This window comes from Crocodylus porosus, unplaced genomic scaffold, assembly GCF_001723895.1.
Source record: "Crocodylus porosus isolate Cpor-Errol unplaced genomic scaffold, CroPor_comp1, whole genome shotgun sequence".
Classification (NCBI taxonomy): domain Eukaryota; kingdom Metazoa; phylum Chordata; order Crocodylia; family Crocodylidae; genus Crocodylus; species Crocodylus porosus.
In genome coordinates this window covers 2,884,206-2,905,186 of record NW_017728922.1, presented here as the reverse complement: position 1 = coordinate 2,905,186, position 20,981 = coordinate 2,884,206, and the positions used below count along the sequence as shown (strand labels likewise).

Below are 20,981 nucleotides of genomic sequence, written 5' to 3'. Positions count from 1 at the left end.
CCCCCCGACTCAGGAGGCACCTGTCACCCCTGAAAGCAGCTGTGCTATTCTATCTCTACTTCAGCAACCTGCTGCAAATGACATGGGTTGCAAACTAAATATTCAGAGATATGAACAATTCAGGATCTATTGTGTTAAGAATCCTGAAAAACCAGGCCCTAGGCATGTCGTGTGGGGCACCTAAAATGAGCGGATACTTTTGATTTTAAAATTTCCGAGTTACTCATCTGTAAAATGGAGTCACCAGCATTTCTCCAGTTCCCGGGGGCTGTAAAGATAGTATTTGGGAAAGACTTGGATCAGATAATAGCAAGCACCATGGAAAAGCCCACAAAGAAATAAATAATTTTGTCTTTAAAGCCAAATTTGAATAATGTGCAGCAAATAAATCCTGGGGCCATGTGCTCAGCAGTGATGATAAAATATTGAATAGCTATTCATTAAATGAGCACCGTTTGTCCTTGTGCATTGAATGAGGCACAGACACCCTTAATTCTGGCTTTTCATCATCTCTCAATGCTTTACTTTGCCACCTTAATAATGTCCTTCTAACCTGGTACTCAAAACAAAACTAAGCAAAAAAAGGCAAACAACCTGAGATGAATATGCAGCCCTTTCACAGTGCGTGTCAAATTTTTAAAAGCAGTAAATGCCTGAAGCTTCCAAGTCCCATTTTCAAGACAGACCTCGGCCTTTAATGCTCATTGCAAATCTATTACATTTAGGAGGCCAAGTCATTTTAGTACTTTTGAAAAGTAAGCCTACCCAAATTTACAAAGAGATTTTGAGGGAAACGAGTGTGTTTTATAGCAGATTCTAAATGATCTCCATGACACTGCTTTCTTTTTAAACAGACTTAATGAGACAATTTCCCTTTGTCCTGCCCTTAGGAGCTTGTAGTCTAAAGAACCCAAAGGGCAGGGGCCATTTCATACCCCAGGGCAGGTCGTGTCGTCCCGCTCACAGGGGTTCTGAACGGGCTGGGAGTTCAGGGGCAGGGCAAATGGTGGCAGCAACACAGCAGCTCAGACACCTGTGGTGTTTAATGTTGCCACTGCTCACCCTGCTGCCACAGGTGGGTGCAGATCCAGGGAGGACCAAATGAGTTTGACGCCCCTGCTGTAGCAGTTAAAAAAGACAAAATATTTCTAGAGCTTGTAAACTGCTTTAAAAAGCAAGGGTACAGATGATGAACAGTGATGATATGCTGCAAATTAGCCTGAACTGTATCTACGTGACAGTAGAGTGCCTGAGAAGCAGGATAAATTAGACTAGGCAGTGCCACATGCTCACAGCTACACTGCTTCTGGTAATTGAGCCAGCTCATTTAGAACTAGAGATTGGTTCTTTCTATACAGCCCTGCATGGTGCTGTGAAGACACTCACTCTGTTTGTTTGCTGTCTACACAACTGCTCATGACTGAGAGCTGCAGGTGCTACATACAGATAGTAAATCACTTGCACCTGGGAGAAGCCAGTGCAAAGTGTGATAACACTACCATGTTAATTGGACAGCATTTCTGACACCTGTGTGTAGTGAGTTTAACCAACCAAAAAGGTGCATGGCAGTTCAGAATCAAGACCTCTCTCTTTGCACATTTCTTGCCTTAAAATATTCTTTTTGTGCCTTACCTCTTAAGATATTTACCTCCCCACTACATATTACCCAGTTAGTCTTCTGGTAGTATAACGATAGCAGGTAATGCTGCACTAATGAAATAATGGAAGTCACAAACTACCAAAATTACTTAGTGTGGTATCCAGAAAAATCAGAAAAAAAAATTCGTAATGGGATGTAGTGAAAATATTGTAGCCTGACAATGAAAATATCGAGTCATTATTTTAATTAAGAAGCACAATTAAAGCAAAATGCACACTTCTCTGTATATTATGGAAAGGAATATATACCCCAAAGCTTTTACAGGGACCACCCAATATAAATTATGGTCTTTTCCAAATCCTGAGATATACTAAAGCTTATAATGGAGGTGGCTTCTTTGTGTGAAGAAAACTGTAGCTCAGGGGTAGGCAACCCCGGGCACAGGTGCCAGTGTGACATTTGAAAGCATTTTGCTTGGCATGCATGCCTCTGGGTGGATGGTGGAGAAGGGACCAGGGTTACATGGCCAGAACAAGGATCGGGCCCCTTGTGGCTCCCCCACCATCTGCCTCTGGCACACCAACACCTTACAAGCTGAAGTTGCAGGTGTTTTTAGCATTCTGCACAAAAATGTTGCAGGCCCCTGCTGTAGCTGTTATCTATTTATTTTTAAAAATATAATGCTTCAGTCAGCAATCTGAATTTCCAGAGTGCATTTCGCTATAGAAACTAGCATTTAATTTTCCTGTCTTGTGAAGAGAATTTGGACTGTTTAGGCAGAAAGAATTTACCAGTCTCAGGGTGTAGAAAAATGTAGCAATAATACCACTATGAGATAAACTGTTACAGTGTCGCTGTTATATCTGTGTGCTGCTACAGAGATACAAATGTAGCAAAACTACTGTATCTTTAAGGCTGAATGAAACAGGGTTAAAAAGTTGCAGGGACTCAGAAACAATGGCTGGGGCAGTAGTAACACATATACCGCTTTAAGTGATCAGAAACTGGTTTAAACCTGTAACCAAACACAAACAAGTTCAGGGTGCATAAACCACTTTCAAAATGGCCCAAGCCAGTTTAAGATAAACCTGGTCGGATGTAGTGTCAAACTTAACTGATTTAGGTCAAACTTGTTTATGGAACTTCTGTCCCAGACCCGTTCCTGGTTCAAGTTAACTCACAGTCCCCCAGCATCCCAGGATGCTCAACAGTTCTGGGCTATGCTGTCTGCTCCAGTAGAGCAGGGACTGCCTCACTTCTCTGATCATTAGTTTGCTTCCTGCCTTGTCTGTCAGCTCATGGGGACCAGGGGGGTTCCTGTGGACCCCTCTAGCCAGGGTCTACACAGCTTCTGTGGTGGGGACTTTCTGAACCTTGGCAGGCCTCCCACCTCCCAGCTGCTGATCGCTTCAGTGGCTGCCATGGGAGGGAGGGAGAAGAACTCCAGGCCGAGTGCCTGCCCATACAGCTCAGCATGGGGGGCTTTCCCTGACCCTAGCCCAGGGTCCCCCAGCCCAGGGAGCTGAGTGGAATTCTTCCCCTCCCGAACCCCAGAGTACTCTCCTTAGCCCCTGGGTGCCTCAGGGAGTGCAGAGAAGTTCTTCTGCTCCTCTGCAGCCACTTCTGCCTCAGCTGCTGTGCATTGTGACAAAACTAGTTGCAGCGGAGCAGAAGAGTTTCCCTCTGCTACCTGAGGCTGCCCTGGGCTATCCCCAAGACTCGCAGGGGCTAAGGCAAATAGCTCTGGGGTTGGGGACGGGAAGAAATCCCCTCAGCTCTCTGGGGCTGCCTGGGGCTGGGGGAAAGCTTCCCAAGGCAGGGGCTCCCCGAAGTCCCCGTACTGGGCTGCATGGGCAAATACCAAGCTGAAAGGACTTTTCTCCCTCCCTCCTGTGGCAGCAGCTGAAGCAAATTAGCAGCTGGGAGGGGAGGAATTCCCCTCAGCTCCCCAGGGCTGCATGGGCTGGGGAACCCAGGCTAGGGAAACATCCTGAGTGGGAGGCTCCCCCACGGTAGGCCAGCACCCTGACAGCACCTTAATCTGTGTGGGGGTGGGGGGCCAGCTGAGGGTTGGGGGCATGTACTGGTGGAGGGGCAATCAGGGATACCTGGCTGTTCTGGCAATGGCCAGCAGGCTGGGAGACATGCTGTAGCGCCCCCCCTGCCTACTGGCTTGGGTCAGTGCAGGCCTCCCCCAATTGAGAACCCAAATGTCAGTTCAGCTGGTTATTGGTTCAACCTACGCAGCTTAGATGAAGCTGCCTAGATTGAATTAACTCTGCCTTGGGCTTTTTGACTGTCTGTACTTAGCCACACAGACCTGACAGCTATTTTGTAATAGCTGATGTGCATTCCCCAGCAGCAACCCCTCCACTGACCCTTTTAAAAGGGAAGTAAGAGCATGCACAAACCCAATTATCATGGGGCAACTTACTGAAAACCAACTTACTGAAAACCCCTGCCCTGGTTTGCCCTGCAACTTTTTCGTGAAACTTTTCCCATACATGGTTCTCTTTCCAAGAGTTATGGGGAAAAGGGCATTTACCTCCACAAACAGAAAATGTGCACAGATTCCAACAAACTCACTGAGCTTCACCTTTGCTTGTTTAAAATCTGTTACTTTGGCCTGATTATGAACAGACATTTTTTCATTTCTTCCTGAACAGTCTCAGAGTCAAAACTTGGTCTCAACAAAGTCAATGACAAAGCTGACCTCTTTCATAACACAAGGTTTTCTAGTTTTTCACTCCACATTTGAAGTAACGTTTTCCTGCTAGAATTAAGGCTTCAGGGAGATAATGGATTGTGGATATTTAATTATATTGCCTATGTATTACAAAAACTTACTTAACTCTCCACAGAACTGGTATGCGGAAGGGCATTATTGGTTTATTTTAGAAGGGACACCACACAGCCCATTTGTAAGACATATTATGGAGCATGTTTAATAGAGAAGTGAATGACATTTTTCATTTTTTTCCAGGATTGTACTGTTCCACGGATTCTTCGGTTCAGGAATTGAACCTGTTTATATCTGTATTATACCTCACTGGTGTAGGAAAGTTAACATGGGACTATAAAATCAAGCTTTTAAAGATTAATGGTCATCAGAAATCAGTGCTAAGCATATCTTCTTCAGTTACTCTAAAATAAAGTCATGCCTCAATTCAGAACAAGCTGAAATTAGCAACTCTTTGAAATTCATTTGGGTTAGCTATCAAAGTTCAGAAACACTGAGGATGCAGACATCGTAGCAAGGGTACACTCTAAGTAGAGCAGGATATTCAATAGGAAGTCTGAAAAATTGAAGTTCCCTCTACCTGCTCCAGCCTCTGCACACCAGGTGAAAAGGTTAGAGCAACAGGAAAAGTGGGTAGATGTCCCAGATCTAGACAGAAAAGAATTTCCCAGCACAGGTAGAGGTTCCCTTTTCCAAATGCCAGCATGAAAAGTGGTGCCAGGACTGAGCTTAGGAGGTGTCTGCTGAATGCGAAAGCAGATAGAGCTGTAGACAAGAATACAGGCAAATGCTGTTGCTTTTATACACAGCTCTGGAAAATTCCCAGTTTAAGACAATGTGAAGCTCAGAGCAGTTTTCTCTGCTCCTTTCTAGGGGCATTTATTAAACAGATCTGAACAAAATGACATGGTAGTTCAGAAAAGACATGAATACTGTATTCAAAAGAAATTAGAGTGGACATCTAGATAACATGCAACTGCTCCATTGAACAGACACAGGATACCAAGATCCACACTAATTAAATGTAAAGACCATATTGAAATTTTGACTGAATTGTCAAAGCCATGGGTTACTCATAAGACAGCCCTGAAACTAACAAGGGGCCTGGGTAGAATTTTTGGATGCCTACATCATAAATCACAGGTGTGACTGCAGCAAGTGTAGACATACCCGGGTAAGCTGTATTCTACGCTGGTAGCAGTATATCTGCAGCAGCCCAGCTTTCAGCATGTCGTACAAGTTTACTCATGACCTTGAACATGTAACTTAAGTGACTAGCCTGCACTGAAGTACACGTTTATGTGACTACTTATGTAAACTAGCTGGTGCTAAAGCTTAAGTCAGCTACCAAATCAAAGCCCTTCTTAAAACAAATCTTGGAGGTCTGCAAGTAGTGACTAGCTCTTACCATACGTTGCTTAAGAAAAAGCCAATGAGCAAGCAGGTTAAATTTTACCTTATGCACAGAATCAGCATACAGCTTATGCACCTTTTTATTCTCAAAATATGGCTTAAAATGGGATTGCAATAGTTTGTAAGCCCTACCTTGGTTCTCAGCACAAGTATGAGTTCCATCTTAAATTATAGTAGTGTAAGAGTGATGTTGTAGCTGTGATGGTCCAGACATTACGCGAGGCAAGGATTTCTTAAGGAACATATCTTTTATTGGGCCAACTATGTAACTGGGATAGAGTTAGACAAGCTTTGGAATGCAAGACATTTGATCAGGTCTGAAAAAGAACTGCTCTGAGGAAGGAGGTCTTGCATTTGAAAACTTGTCTAACTGTATCCCAACTACATAGTTGGTCCAATAAAAAGATATCACCCTAAAAAATCCTTGCCTCTTACCTTAAATTATCAGAGGCAGCATAATAATGTTTTTGAAAATGATATAATTATATTTTGCCTACTGCTTTGAGCAACCAGAACACAGGAAATTGAAAACCAGAACCCGGCCAAAAATGGCTAAGTAATTCTTTTTGTCTTTAACTCCTAGGGACTACTGTATATTCCTGCATCTGCTGAGACAGCACTGATGAACATAAACATTTTATGTGATGCACGAAATCTAAGATTTTGTTTGTACTGCATATAACTGGCCTTATCTACTGATACGGCAGCTGGGCTCAGACAAAATATAAAAAGACAATCTTCTTAGAAGAGTAATAGTTGTTTTGAGGAAAGGAAAAATGTAAATAACAAACAAACATGCACCATCACAGACTGCTGTATGAGTCAGAGGCTAAATTGTTTTGGCAAAAAGAGGAAAAATCTCTTTTAAGGTCCCCTATACATATGCAGGTAAAGGCGCAATGGGATCCAAGGTGCAATTCATATTATCATAATCACACCTCCTGCTATGCCACACACACATGGCAAGAGGCATAATTGTAGGATCTCTCTGCCTTGTGGGGAGTGAAACTTCTGGGACAGGGAGATTGCCGCTGCAGTGATCTCGCTGCCCTGGGGGTTTCATGGACCCCTGATGCAACAGCAGCAATCTCCCTGCCCCAAAGTTTTCAGACACCCCCAGTGGTGGGCTATCATGGCCACACCCTGGGCAAGGCAGAGCCCAGTGACTGGGAGCCTGCAGCTGATGGTTCTCCCAGCCACAGGGGATACCCTGCTATACATGCAAAATTTAAGCTCAATAGCAACCAGCTGTACAGTTAGTACACATTTTTGAGGTTTACCTTTATAGCTGGTTGGAGCTCTTTATGGTATGATAGCTACTTTGCACATGTAGCTGATCTCAAGATAATTGCACAATTAACCAGTTAATTGTGCAATACCAATAACATGTTGACAGGGGCCAAAGATACTGTAACTTTTAACTGTATAGCATTGATAAATTCAGGTAAGCCACTTTAGGTAAACTGTTTTCTGTTTGTTCAACATATGGACAGGCATTCATTTGCAGTTCTAATAATTTCCCTGTAATTTGAAGCACCACAAAAATATGATGAGAAATGCATATACAGGCATTCAAGTGCCCAGTTGTTCAGAGCATCTCAGAGCATACTGAGAGCCTGTAGTGTTGGTTTCCACAGCCAATAGGGGAACACCAGTGTGCAGAGATCTCAGTGTGCTTTATGAAGCCAGCCCCCACATCTCCAGAGGTATCTAAAAGATAGTCGAACATGGAGGAAAACACTGAGTGGTTGGCCATCCAGTCAACTACACTTCCCAGAGACCTCCCTCATAACACCGGGAGTGTAAAGCCACAGTGCATCTGTTCACAGTTTCTACTGTGAAAATGGCTCAGCAATTTCACATCCAGTCCACAACAGATCCCTGCTGCCCACGCACCCTACGGCTCCCAGTCTAGGTGTATATGTTTTAGATGTGTTTTTGGAAAGTTACAAGGCCACAACAGGAAACAAAGGGGGAGAAAAAGAAAAAAAAAGGAGGAAAAAAGGAAGATACCTTAGTTCCCAGTCAATTCACTTTCACATAAATGGAGGATCAAACTAAGCCTATAGCTAAGGGTTCCTCCCCTTCCCAAAGGGCAAATTTTGACAATTTAAGGAACTAGTTAGTGAAGTCATATGGAAAGAGGAGTTGAGGGAAATGGATACAGAGAAGACCTGGAATTTCCTTCAGTCCAGTGTAGCAGGTACAGTGTGCGCTACTGGCACAGAGTCAAAGGCTGCCACCCATTTTTCAAAGAGCGTGTCCAGCTCCTGTGCGGGCTGGTGCACAGCATCACATATAGTCATGCAGACATGACTGAGGCCCTGGCAAAGTTGTTTCTAGTTCACCTTCCAGTTTGATGTAGGCCAGTCCAGTGGGGGAGGCAGTATGATAAGTGCAGTAGGTGGAGGTACTATGATTCAGCCACTTCATCAATCCAAAGGAAAGTTGGGAGGGAAGGGCTTTCATGCTGGCTCCATTTTGTCCCAGCCATGTCCTTTACAAGTTACAGGGCATTGCACCACATACCTGGACCTGGTTCAGGAAGCAATCCCCCATTTATAACATTGTTTCCTACGGGAAAATCAGTTCTGAGTTACATTTCAACTTACGACACGGTTTTCAGAAATCAATTGTGTCGTCTGTCCAAAGACTGCCTGTATTTCCTTGTGGAGCCTTCATGGATTTTTTTTTTTTGGGGGGGGGGGGGTTGGGTTTTTTTTACAATAAAAAATGGTTGTACAGCTGAATGCTCACTTTTTGCTACATTAAAAGGAGCATAGGTCTTGCTAGAAATATAATGCCCATACATTGCCTTAGTTTGTATTCTGTAACTTGGTTTTCAGTCTTAAAAGCCTGAAATTTATATTAAAGAACTTAGAAGAATAAACTTGCTGTTTCCTAGCTGCATTTTTTCATCCCAGGATAAAAGGGAGATCTGAAATATTAACATTCAAAAAGCACTGTTAATGTAATCCAGTCCAATAGCAACCCTAGTCCTTTGTTTCCTAAGTCCTCACAGATAAGCTTTCTTTTACATCCTTAAGTACACAAAGAAGGTGCCTTTTATACATGAGTGACATCTTCCATTTGAGCCACCAGGCTGCATCTCCAACATTGGTAGCAAGGACATCACAGATAATGAATGACTGGATCACAAGTTTGCCTAACATTAAACTGATGGAGAATGGCTTCAGAATTAATTTATTAACTGAAACAATAGCACAAATAACGAAGTTACTGTGAACAGAGGAGAGAAACTATTAGATAAAAATACAATTTTCTGTTTAACTGAAATAGAAGGTCAATAGATGCATTTAAAATGTACTGAGTGGCTATTCCACTTCATAATTCTCTGGTGAAAAAATGCTTTTTAATCAGTTTGTAGTTAATTGGTTTTCATTGACTGCCTTTATCCATGCTGTCTCAATGGTGTTTGTGTAGAATAAGTTAACTACAATGATCTTCAGTAGGATCTCATAAACACTGTCCCAGTCTAAATGGATTTTGTTCCAATTCTGGTTAAAGAATCTATTGTAAAATATTATTGCTATGCCTCTCCCTGGCTCCCAAACCCTTTACATTTTATTTCTGAAAATTTTCAAGGTATTGTAGCAACAGTCTTACTATAAGTGATATTTGATGGAAAAATCGTTAATTTAATAAAAACCTTCTGAAAATTTTACTACGATAAATAATCTGTGTGGTTAGTACTTCTTTCCTCAATGATTTAACAGAACAAAAACTTTCCCATTTTTTCCTTTTAACACCCCTGTTTCATTAAAGTTACTAACAACACATGTAAGAGTACTCCTCTTCAACAACTTACAGCTGTTTTCAGGGTAACCACTTCCAATAGTTCGTTTTCTAGATCTTTCTTATCTTCCTTTGCTTATAAAGGTATACTGGAAAGTTTCTGGTCTATAGTGATTTTCGTCCTGCTAATTTACATACTGACAGCAAGTTTCAACAAAGCCTTATTCATTATCTCATTTCTGCAGTAGTCTCTTAAGAGGAATTTATCAATCTGTTTCGATTCCAGATAAAAGTTACTTATAAAAGGTTATATTATTCTTACAACTTCGTATCCCTGTGTGCAGAATTGTTTAAGATTACACAATAAAAATAAAACACAAGATTTTTTTGGCAGATTTATACCAGCAAAACCTGAGGACAGTGTTTACAAGTACAAACACCAAAGCAAATGTTGTCTCTAATTGACCTTCTTCAGCAGTTTTCAACTGTGAAGTCACTTTTTGGTCAAAATTTTTCAGAGTGTGGGCCCCAATAGATTCATTTCAAAACAGTGGCTTCAGTTCCATTGACTTAATGGGAGTTTTTGGTGTGAGGGGGTGACAAGATTGTGTCCATGAACACTACAAAGTAAGTCTGGTCTACAAATAACGTTAAGTTTATAATTTAGCCTCTTCCTTATTTGCGTCAAAAAAAGTCTCGAGTTTAGAAGATTACATTTTTCTTGCTTCTTCAATATCTAAAACAGCAAGGGGAAAGAAAAAAAATTAAGCACTTCAAGAAACTTAGAATGCCATAAGGTGCTCCACTGAACCATGCAACCCAGTAAGGGAGCACTTGTCAGGGAAGATGCTGTTTCACATGAATACAGGTTTCTGGATCTGGCTCTATACCTTCTACACTAATAGCACTCTGTTTACAAATAGGCTTTCAGCCCTCAGTACTGTAAATGGATCATAACTTCTTGCTGATGGGACTTAATTTCTCTAAAATAAATCCGCATAAAATGCACACAGATATCGGGGGTGGAGGGTTGTGTGTAGCAGAACACACCTATACACAAAAAGAGCTGCATTTAGTGAAAAATCCCCCCTTCATCCAGCTCTCTCTCTTGCATAGATATTCTGATATTTCATCTGAGAATCTAGCCAGTTCTACAAACAATGCAATGCAGCTACCAGTAATTTTTACAGGTAAATTATTCATAGTTCAATAGCATTTTGCTTCCATTTACTCCAGGGCAAGGCAAAGGTGTACTGAAGGATGACAGCAAGTGCTATCAAGATACACCCATCTAAAATTTTTTACATCTGTTCACTGACACACTTTTCAGCTTCAATTTCCATTCTATTAATGCTTCAAGTGCATCAAGAACCATATTTGCATCTCGAATACAATATTTGTAAAACACACAGACTCCATTAAAGTGTTGAAGTAAAAATGTCTATGCATTCAAGTACAAGGTGTTGTTTTTAAAGACTGTGGTGAAAACAAAAACATGCTGTAAATGAAATGGATTGTATTTTTCTAACAAAAGGTAAAGTAATGTTAAGACTATCGCATATAAATCTATACGCTTTTATCGATATTATTTTGAATGCTGCAGTAGTAACAAGCAAACCTTTTTTCCAACATTAGTTTAATTAAGCCATTACATGGATACTAAATCTTCATTTTTACATTTATGTTGTTAGACCAGCAAATCCTAATTCTGCAACCTAATGATCATTGAATTCAGTAAGACTGGGTATGTTCCTGAGCTTGTGGGATCAGGCCCTAAATACCTACCTTAAAGATAATGTTTTTTGGCTTTTCAAATGTTTGACTACAACGTGTTAGCACATAGGTTAAACTGTTCGTAGACTGGAATACAGGCTATCCAATGGATGCCCAGTGCCTGTCCTCCTCAAAGAGTCCCAAAACAAAGTACTTGCATCTATTGTATCAAATGCAGCTTGCACTTCCACAGAAGTAAGTATACAGAAACTCCATTCAGGACACTGCATTCATTTTTTCCATTTACAACACATATCCATGCTTTTATTAAAGAGGCAGATTACCCATAAATTTGGCTGCTGGAAAGGAAAAAAAAAAAAGAGAGGAAATAAGACACCTAGAAAAGACTTCTTCACATACAAGCGAACATTTTCAATCATTCACCAGTAAAGATAAGGATGGAAGCAGGGTTCAGTAGCCTTCATGAAAGATTAATATTTAAAACGTTGTTATTGTGCTGATATACAGTCTACCCGGTGACTTCTTAAACAATTCTACCAAAAAAAGGATTTGCTCCCAACAAAATTTTGAAGCTAGTATTTAGAAACCTGGAATGCACTTATCATAGATGCCCAAGGCTTGCTTATGCGGAATATTTAGTTAACTTCCAGCACAAGCTGAAGCAAATTGGCTTCCCATACCGCAGCAACACTTTTTCCTCTGCCTAATAAATGACCTAGATACTGTGGTTAACTCCAGCCTAGGCATTTTGTTTACTCAAAGCAAGACTCCCACTCCCATACAGTGCTGTAATTGTTTATCCCTTAAGCCACTGATAGACCATGAAGTCACCGAGTGTAGTGCAGGATTCTCCTCAGCTTCACAGATCAAGCTCTTTGGGGGCATAAGCATCTTTGTATTTGAAGTTTTTATTTATTTTTAAACGGCTGACTTTAATCCCAAAGCAGAAGATTGCTTCATGATTCTCCCTTGCTAAAGATTTATCAATGGCTAGAAGGAATCTTTTATCGACTTTCTAACTTATATGAAAGTAGTATAACATTCGATTCCCCGTCTGATAAGAACCCAGAAATGTTTGCCGCAGTTTAGTTTCAGCAGTAAGAACAATGCACGAGGCAAGGTTTGCAAAAAGCAAGCGTATACATTTTTTATCACTGGCATTTAGAGCAAGGAGGACCTTATCTGTCACACCCAGTCTATTTCAACAGGATACAATTACTATCAGGAGCCTAAACTGTGAACCCCTTGCACTTAACTAGCATTTTTTGGACTGTAATTTATTATAATGTTGTCCTTCTATGTTACTGTGAAAACTGGAGTCGGTCCTTCAATCCAGCCACACAAGAAAGTATACAGCTTTTTCTTAAAAGGAGCAGTGCTACCACTTCACAATATACTGGGTGATGGAATAAACATACATTATCTAAGCACTGTCTGCATGCAATACGACTCATCCAAGATGTGGTAAATTAGCCCTTTTAAATACCAGATTAGATGACATCTTTGCTGAACTGGCTGGATTTTCCTGTCAACACTCGCCAGCCAACAAGTTGAAGTGCTTTGCCCACATTCTCTCTAGAACACTTGCAGGAAACATCGCATCCTGCTACCAGAGCAGAAACAGCTGTGGGTGATGGGGCATGAGTCCCGGGCACTGAATTAAAGGGGGCACCGATCACTAGAGCTGGAGCAGTATTTAGGGAGGAATGGGAGAAATTCAGTGTCTCCATGCTCCACTAGTGACAGGATTTGGCAGCGCTGGGCCAGGATAGGAGTCCGAGGGGACACCAATCCTCCAGCTGCTGGTGACACTGAACCACTCCCCACCCCCCGGCCCCAGCAACAGCAGAGTCTCCCACTGCACTAGGGTTTGTGCCTAGGGTGCAAGTTTTAATCAGTTACAACTCCTCTTTTCTCAAAGTTTGCAATGAGGCAAACAAATACTCATATTTTTCTGAGCCCTCCTTCCCCCTATTCCAATTGGTTACATCTCTTGCCATCATGCATTAAAATTAGCCATCACCTACCCTACTCAGGACACTGATCCCCTGGAATGGCGTGGCTGGAGTGCAGATGGGAAGAGACAAGAGCCTGAAACTTATGTTCCCAAGCTGATGTAGGAGCTGGACGTGGAAGACAGAACCTGAAACAAAAACAAACCGCAGTGAGCTAAACAGCAAATATAAATTTGGTATTCCTGCACCCCAAAACGTGGGAGCACAGGTTTTGCAGACTACAGAACACATCTCCTCATTCCCACATCTATGAAGGGGGAAAAGAACTTCAGAGTAAAAGAAAAATGGGGTGGGAAGCAGGAATAAAATAAATTTAATATATTTGTTCTAGAGTGTTAGAGCTAGTTACAGAATTGCAGAAAATGAGGGCTGGAAGGGACCTCAGGAGGTTGCATCTAGTCCAACCTCCTGCTCAAAGCAGGACCATCCACAGCTAGATCATCCCAGCCAGGGCTTTGTCTAGCTGGGTATTAAAAACCTCCAAGGATGGAGATTCCACCACCTCTCTGGGTAACCTGTCCCAGTGCTTTGCTACCCTCCTGGTGAAAAAGGTTTTCCTAATATCTAGCCTAAACTTTTGTTGCTGTAACTTGAGATAATTGTTCCTTGTTCGGCCATCTGCCACCATGGAGAACAGTCCAGCTCCATCCTCTTTGGAATCACCCTTCAGGTAGTTGAAGGCTGCTATTAAATCCCCTCTCTCTAGACCAAATAAGACCAGTTCCCTCAGCCTAACCTCAGAAAATCATATGCCTCAGCCCCCTAACCATTTTTGTTGCCCTCTGCTAACCGCTGCTCAATCCTTTCTGTAGGGCCCACATCCAATGTGTCCACATCCAAAACTGGACATAGTACTCCAAATGATGCCTCACCAGCTCTTAATCAAGGGGAATAATCACTTCCCCTGATCTGCTGGAAGTGCTCCTAATGCAGCCCCGTATGGTGTTAGCCTTCTTCACAACAACGGCACACTTTTGGCTTGTATTCAGTTTATTGTTCACTGTAACCCCCAGGTCCTTCTCTGCGGAGCTGCTGCTTAGCCAGTTGATCCCCAACCTGTACTGTGCATGAGATTGTTCTGCTCCAAGAGCTGGGCTTTGCTCTTGTCCTTATTGAACTTCATGAGATTTCTTTTGGTTCAATCCTCCAATTTATCTAGGTCAATGAATAGTGTTGTATTTTAAGGATCAAAATTCTTATAAGCCTTGTTAACCATAGCATGGGCTCTTTGTAACCCTTATGAAGATTTACCACGCCTTTGAGTAATTCCAGCATATTCAAAATTCAAGCATACTGATGGAATCCTTTCCTGAATTTACCCAGTACTATTTTTATGTACAACTTTGAGGTCATACAGACATGGGCTTTGAAAAAAGTAGGGCTGAATCCCTCTTAACTTCCTCCAGTCAACTGCGTCTGTCCAAGGGTATAGCATAAATGCCTTTTTCTTTGCAAGTTGAACAATTCCTCTACAGCATCTGCAAACAAGTAAACTAAACTCATCTTCAAGTGTTATTTATACTTCAAATTTCACCTTGCACTCAGAAACACAAGACTTCATTTAATGATCATTCACATCTTAATAGCTCTGCTATGATCAAAAGTTTATGGAATGAATTCTAGAGCCAACTTAATTCAAAAAATAAAAAGAAAGCATAATTAAAATGTCTGACTGGCAGCTGGGTGGTCAATACAGCTGCTGTACAACAAAAATCTGGTTAATCCTCCTAATTAGAGGAACACTGAAAGCCATTGGGGTAAAATGTTGGCATTGATCCACCTTCCCCCCATGGCTACCCAGTCTGGCTTAATATCTGCCTACAGGTTTAAAAGATCAAGATTTTACAAGGCAGCTTGTTTTAGTTCATGTAGATTAACTGTTCATCATTCTGTACACCCACAACTATGTGACATGCCTATAATATCTAGGAAATAAGAAGCTTGAATATATGGCTAAGTTTGGGGAAAACATGATGAAGAATTCAGCAGCCAGTAATTGGAGCTAGAGCAGCTGATCGCTTTAGAACTGCTTAGCATAACATATTAATCCAAAAAATAGATTATATGCAGTACATCGTAAATCTCTATGCAGATAACATTTATGATCAACGAAGTAGAATACTACTAACGTCTACAAGTTTGTATAATGGGTGCAGAACTGAAACACTAAATAAAGGTTGCTTTTTCTGATAGAACTCTTGATCATGTTCGTTTATTTGTATCATCAGGTACTCTCTAGGCACTAGGCAAAAATCATGGAAATTGCTCAGAATTTCACTTTCAGATTCCAAGCTATTTTTCAGGGATATATACCTGGAAGAAATAATTAAATGTTTATTTTCCTTCACATCCTTTTATGATTAGTTCCTATGGAAATTAAGTTCTCAATAATGACAAATAGTTCTGCTATTCATATGGTCACAAGCAAAAAAAGTCAAAGACTTGAAATATTATTCAGAATTATTTTCTGTTGATATTTGTCCCAAGATTAAACCACAGGCAACTTCACTTGTCACTTTATACAGCATCTATCAAGTGTTTCTGCCCTACAAATGTCTTCACTGAATATTTATGCAGACAGGATAACAAGCTACAGAAAATAAATATGCATACCTCGTCCTTTGCAAGCTGTAATATATTCACAGCAACATATTGAAAATACAATTATAAACAATATGTTTAATTACAATTATTGCATTCATGCTCTGATTCTGCTGTTTGACATGTGGTCCACCTGAAGAACTGATAACATCCAGATATACACATGCTGCTACTTCCTACTGTTACCATAAATGGATTATTAATTGCCAAATGCTTACAACACACATTGTTCACTGCATTTATAAATGGGCAACTATATCTAGACTATTGTGATTACTAAATGCCAGGGTGAATGATTACTACTCAGCAAAGAAGGCAATGTTAAAACATCAGGTGGTAATTTTATACATCTCTACATGACTCCACTTTTCTATTATGACAGACGCTGCAATAGAATCTCACTAATTTACACTAATTTGTAAAGGATCTCCCATTTCATCAGTAAGCAAATGAGAAAACAGGACGCGGTGGTGGGCATTTCAGAGCTGTTGCATCATGACATGTGCTCTGTTCATTTAATTTCGAAAGAGAGATTAGGTTTGAATTAGTTATGGCTAAAGCTCCAAGTTCGTAGTATACTAATAGTATAGGTTACACTGTATATTGGATAAAAGTATCATCATCATGGGTATAAGACATCTCTCTGACACATGCTTTAAATTTTTTATAAGAATGGGATGACAAAAAATGTTTATTCACTGTAGGGACATCAGAATTAGTAAGACTGTACTATATAAAACAATAAGGAATCTCAAAATGGCTTTAAAAAGGAACCTAGACTGATTTGAAAGCTTCCCAGTCCATTTGTATGTAATAATTACATTTATAAGCTACTTCATGGATAAGTATTTGAAGCACCAGTAAATATTTAAGCAAGCATTGTAAGTATGTCCAAGATCAGTAATGAACAAATTACAGAACACAATACAACCCTTTGGTTATAAAATATGATTATAGACCATTTTTGCCATTGCATTTTCTTTAAGTAAATATTTGAAGATAAGACAAAGAGCAGCAAAGCATTACTAAAACCCCAAATGTTCTAGACATTCCTGTCTTATTTATAAAACACAAAAACCTATTAAAACTATTATTATAGTTGAAAATTTAAGCACTGCAACAGTTAGAAAATGTAAAAATTAAATTGACCTTTGAAACATTAATTTGACCTCCTTATGTTTATGGGTCATGACACTACTTTAAATTACCCAACCATATGCTGTATTTTCCACAGGACACCTCTCACAGAGCACACAATATATAGTGCTGACTTAATGAGTAACGATTCAATATTTTTTTCTTTACAGATTTAGTTTACTGCACACCTCTCAGACTGTGCTCTAAAGACAGAATTGATTTCCTCATGAGTTTTTTTCTGGCAGTCCTCACTATAGCATCCTGTAGTTTCACAAATATTAATTTAATTTCACAGCCCCCTCTGCTCGCCTTATGAAATGTAGTGGTATTATTCGCATTTCACAGATGGGGAATTGAGGCACAGAAACTAAGGCCAAAAACAACTACTAAGTTTTGGATGCCCAGAGAAATACCTGGGGCTTGATTTTCCAGAGGATGTAGCAAGGGTTCAAAGCTAAGATACTACTGCCACAGCTGTGAGTGGTCAGCACTTCTGCAAAGCCAGGCAACCAAATGAAGAACTGCAGTAAAAATGTGCTTTAAAGTGAGCGGTGTAGCACTCTGACATGGCACTCTAACAAAAGCAGGAACAGGAATTGGTTCTTCAGGGCAGCGTCCTACTGCTTTAACTAGGAGACAATTCCTTCTCTTTCTGCAATGCCTTGCTTCATTTACCACAAACAAGACAAAGATCCTACCCTTCCCCTCCCAGTCCACAATGTAGTATCTGACACTATTCCTACATCTTCTCCATCTCCTTAAATTACTCTCAATTCTTCTTGCCATGCAAGTCAGCCCCTTCTGGATCCCCAATTTTTTATCCCATACATACTTTTCTTCGAGGTAAGTCTTTCACTCCACTACCCTTCTAGTCCTGGTCTACTTGCACAGCAATTTCCAGTTGCCCAACCTCAGTCACTTCTTGTAATCCAAATTTCATTGCTCACTCAGTTCCAGTTTCCCCTTACCAGCATCTCATTTGGTTTGCTTCTCTCTCCTAGCCTCTGTAGTGCCCACTGACCACTACCTTCCCATTTCCACTGATGCAGTTAGCTTGAAAAAAGTTCATCCCAGGAGACTAGGGGAACATTAAAACATGGCTCAAGACTAGAGATCATTGCACCAGGATCCATAGCTTTTACTGCTATAAAATGGAAGACAGGTTGATTAGTCTGATGTGAAAACCTTGATTTGAATTTCCTTTTGTTGATATTGGAGTCTATGTAACTACACCAGTAAAAAGAGGGGAAAAATTAGGTCCACATTCTAGGTCAGTAGCCCTTGATAGTTATCATTTTATTTCACCTCTTGTAGTTTTCTGGGAGGCAATCAAATTTCCGGATGTAGAATGGAGACCCCCAAGGTTAGGAAACGTGTTTCCTGGGTTATGTTTAGAACTATACGTTCCACCTTCTCCATCTTCAATGTACATAAAATTCCTGGAACTAGAAACTGAAAGACAAAGAAGTTTACTGGAATGATCCAGATAGCTGAATCCTCTCGCCCTCTACAGCTCTGCTGGATTTCTTGAAGTGTAACCTTTAGTCAAAACAAGTTGGAGCCAACCTTTATGGCAGGCATGCAATAAATTATCCCAGCAACCTCCCTCAGTGCCACTCCAATCCAATTTCCTTACCCAATCTACTACTCAGCTTTCTGCTCCTTGCCCTGTGCTCCCTGCCCAAACTGTTGCTCTGTTTTCTTGTTTCTTGCATTGTGTTCCCTGCCTGACCTGATGTTCTGCTTCCTGTTCCCTGCCATATCTGCCCCTGTGCTGCCTATCCTCCTTCCCAATCTGCCACATGTCACACATAAAGGCTGCTGATGCCACTTGTGGCACCCATGTCACAGATTGGCCACCCCTGGTCTAAACAGCCATTAACTAACAAGAATGAAGAAAACCATATTCATCCAGCTCGAGAAGGATGCCTGGTCATACATGTTTGCAGGGTTCAACCCCATTGACTTTAATGAGAGTTTTGCTTTAGAAAGGATTATGGAAAAATAATTCTGTATGAAAAATATGAACAATTTTATTGCATTTTTAAAAAATGGATGGTGAACACCAAAACCTAATTTTGATCCCATCTGGTTTGACCATCGTCTTAGATCCAGTAAGTCAAAAACCAAAATCAACCATATAAATTAACACATTTTAGCGAAATGCCAGTTGACATATAACATTTATAATGTTTTTATATGGACAGTTTACCGTATGTGTCACTACAGAATTTGGTTTCTTTGCTAAAGTTCTCAATGCAGGGAATAAGTCTTGCAGCAAACAGCTACCCTGTCAGTTTCTAACAAGTACATACGTTGTCTGTAATAACAGGGAGAGAAAACGTACTTCTGGAGGTAAAATTCAAAACAGTTTCTGGAATGCAGAAGAAAGAACATACCTACTTTTAAAGGAATGAAAAGAATGGGAGTAGTAAGATATTAAAGAGACAAAATATCTTATAAAACAAAACCTCATTAAAATAATTCCAAGCAGGAAAAAATATTACCATTTAGCATGAAATCAGTATAATAAGCTCAGTGCTTTCTTTTTAGGCTGGGACAGAAGTTACACATAAACCCATTTAAGTGATCAGAAACAGGTTTAAACCTGCAACAGAACAGCAATTCAGTGCACATAAACCACTTTCAAAATGACCAAAACTGATTTAAGATAAATCTGGCTGAATGTAGTATCAGACTTAACTGATTTAGGACACACCAATTTACAGCAGTAGGCCCTTAGGGAGGGCAAACTGGGTGACTGCCCAAGGCCCTACACTTTACAAAAATAAAAATGAATTGCATTGAATATTTGTACTGAGATACTGTTGTACTAAGATACTTTCATTGCAGTTTCATGGATAGGGCAAAGTGAAAGTGAAATAAAAAATGTCCAACTTGCTTATAGATCACCAAAATTAAGCCTCTAAGGGGCTCCAAATGACTCTCTTGCCCAGATCCCCAGCAATCCTAGGGCCGTCACTTAAAGAACTTCTGTCCCAGACCCCTTCCTGGTTTAAGTTAACTCACAGTCCCTCAGCATCCCAGGATGTTTTGCAGCCCTAGGCTGGGCTGGGCGAGCAGGGTTGGCTTCACCTCTCTCCTCCCTAGCTGGAGCACTATCACTGCTCTGGATGGCTGAGAAGGTGGGGGTGGGACACGTAATGCCCTGGTTGCTTCTCCAGGGCCTTGTGCAGCTGCTTTGGACATTGTGCCCGGGTGCGCTGCTCAACTGGGGCAGCCATGCGTTGGTGGTGGAGCTGCCAGGTGGCCAGGTGCAGGCTGGCCCAGGTGCTGCAGGGGCTAGCTGGCTCCTCTCGGGGACCTGCTGCTGCTGCTCCCAGCCATGCCAACCCCTGCCGCTACTCAGTGACTGGCCTGGCTGCTGGGCCACCCAGGCCGCGTCATCTGAAAGAGGAAGCTACGATCAGGCAGCTGCAGTAACTCTGCAGGCGAGTGCTAGAAACTTCCCTAGCAGCGGCCATGGCTGCCCAGAGGTGCGTGAGTGACGCAGGCAGAGTTGGCAGCAGGGGTTTGGGGAAAGGGGATCCCTGCTTGTCTCCTGATCAGAGCCACCACCTTCCCCTCCCCCCAGGGACACCCACCCTGCACTGGGTCCAGGCATGGCCCTGGCAAGAGGCAAAGCGACTTGGTAGGTGCCCCTGGGTCCCGTGCCCGCTTCAAAACACCCCACATTCTCCCTATTGCTGCACCGAAGAGATCAAGAAGCCTCTGAGGATGCCTGGTGCAAAGAGACAGTGGCCTAGTGCCAAGGAGTCCTTGCATTTCCCCCCCACCCCCATGTGTCCAGGGTGCAGGTCAGCCCCTCTCACTTCCTCCAGCCCTTTAAAATACACAGCTGGGGGGCTGAGGGGAAGGGCCCCATACCCTGCTCATGGCTGTGGGAACCCCACAGGGAAGGGAAGGCAGAGAGCAAGGGCTGTGCAGCATTGGGCCCTGCTACATTTCATGTGTGTGTGTGTGC

The 20,981-nt window shown here is 41.6% G+C and overlaps 1 protein-coding gene across 1 annotated transcript in view; it reads right to left on the bottom strand.

The window, feature by feature from the left end:
- The window catches only part of SULF2 (sulfatase 2), a 179,722-nt gene that overhangs the window by 150,048 nt on the left and 8,693 nt on the right, over positions 1–20,981 (bottom strand). The window contains exon 2 of the mRNA XM_019539574.1: positions 13,271–13,386. The gene's annotated coding sequence lies outside the window, so the exon portion shown is untranslated. The remainder of the gene's footprint in view (positions 1–13,270; positions 13,387–20,981) is intronic.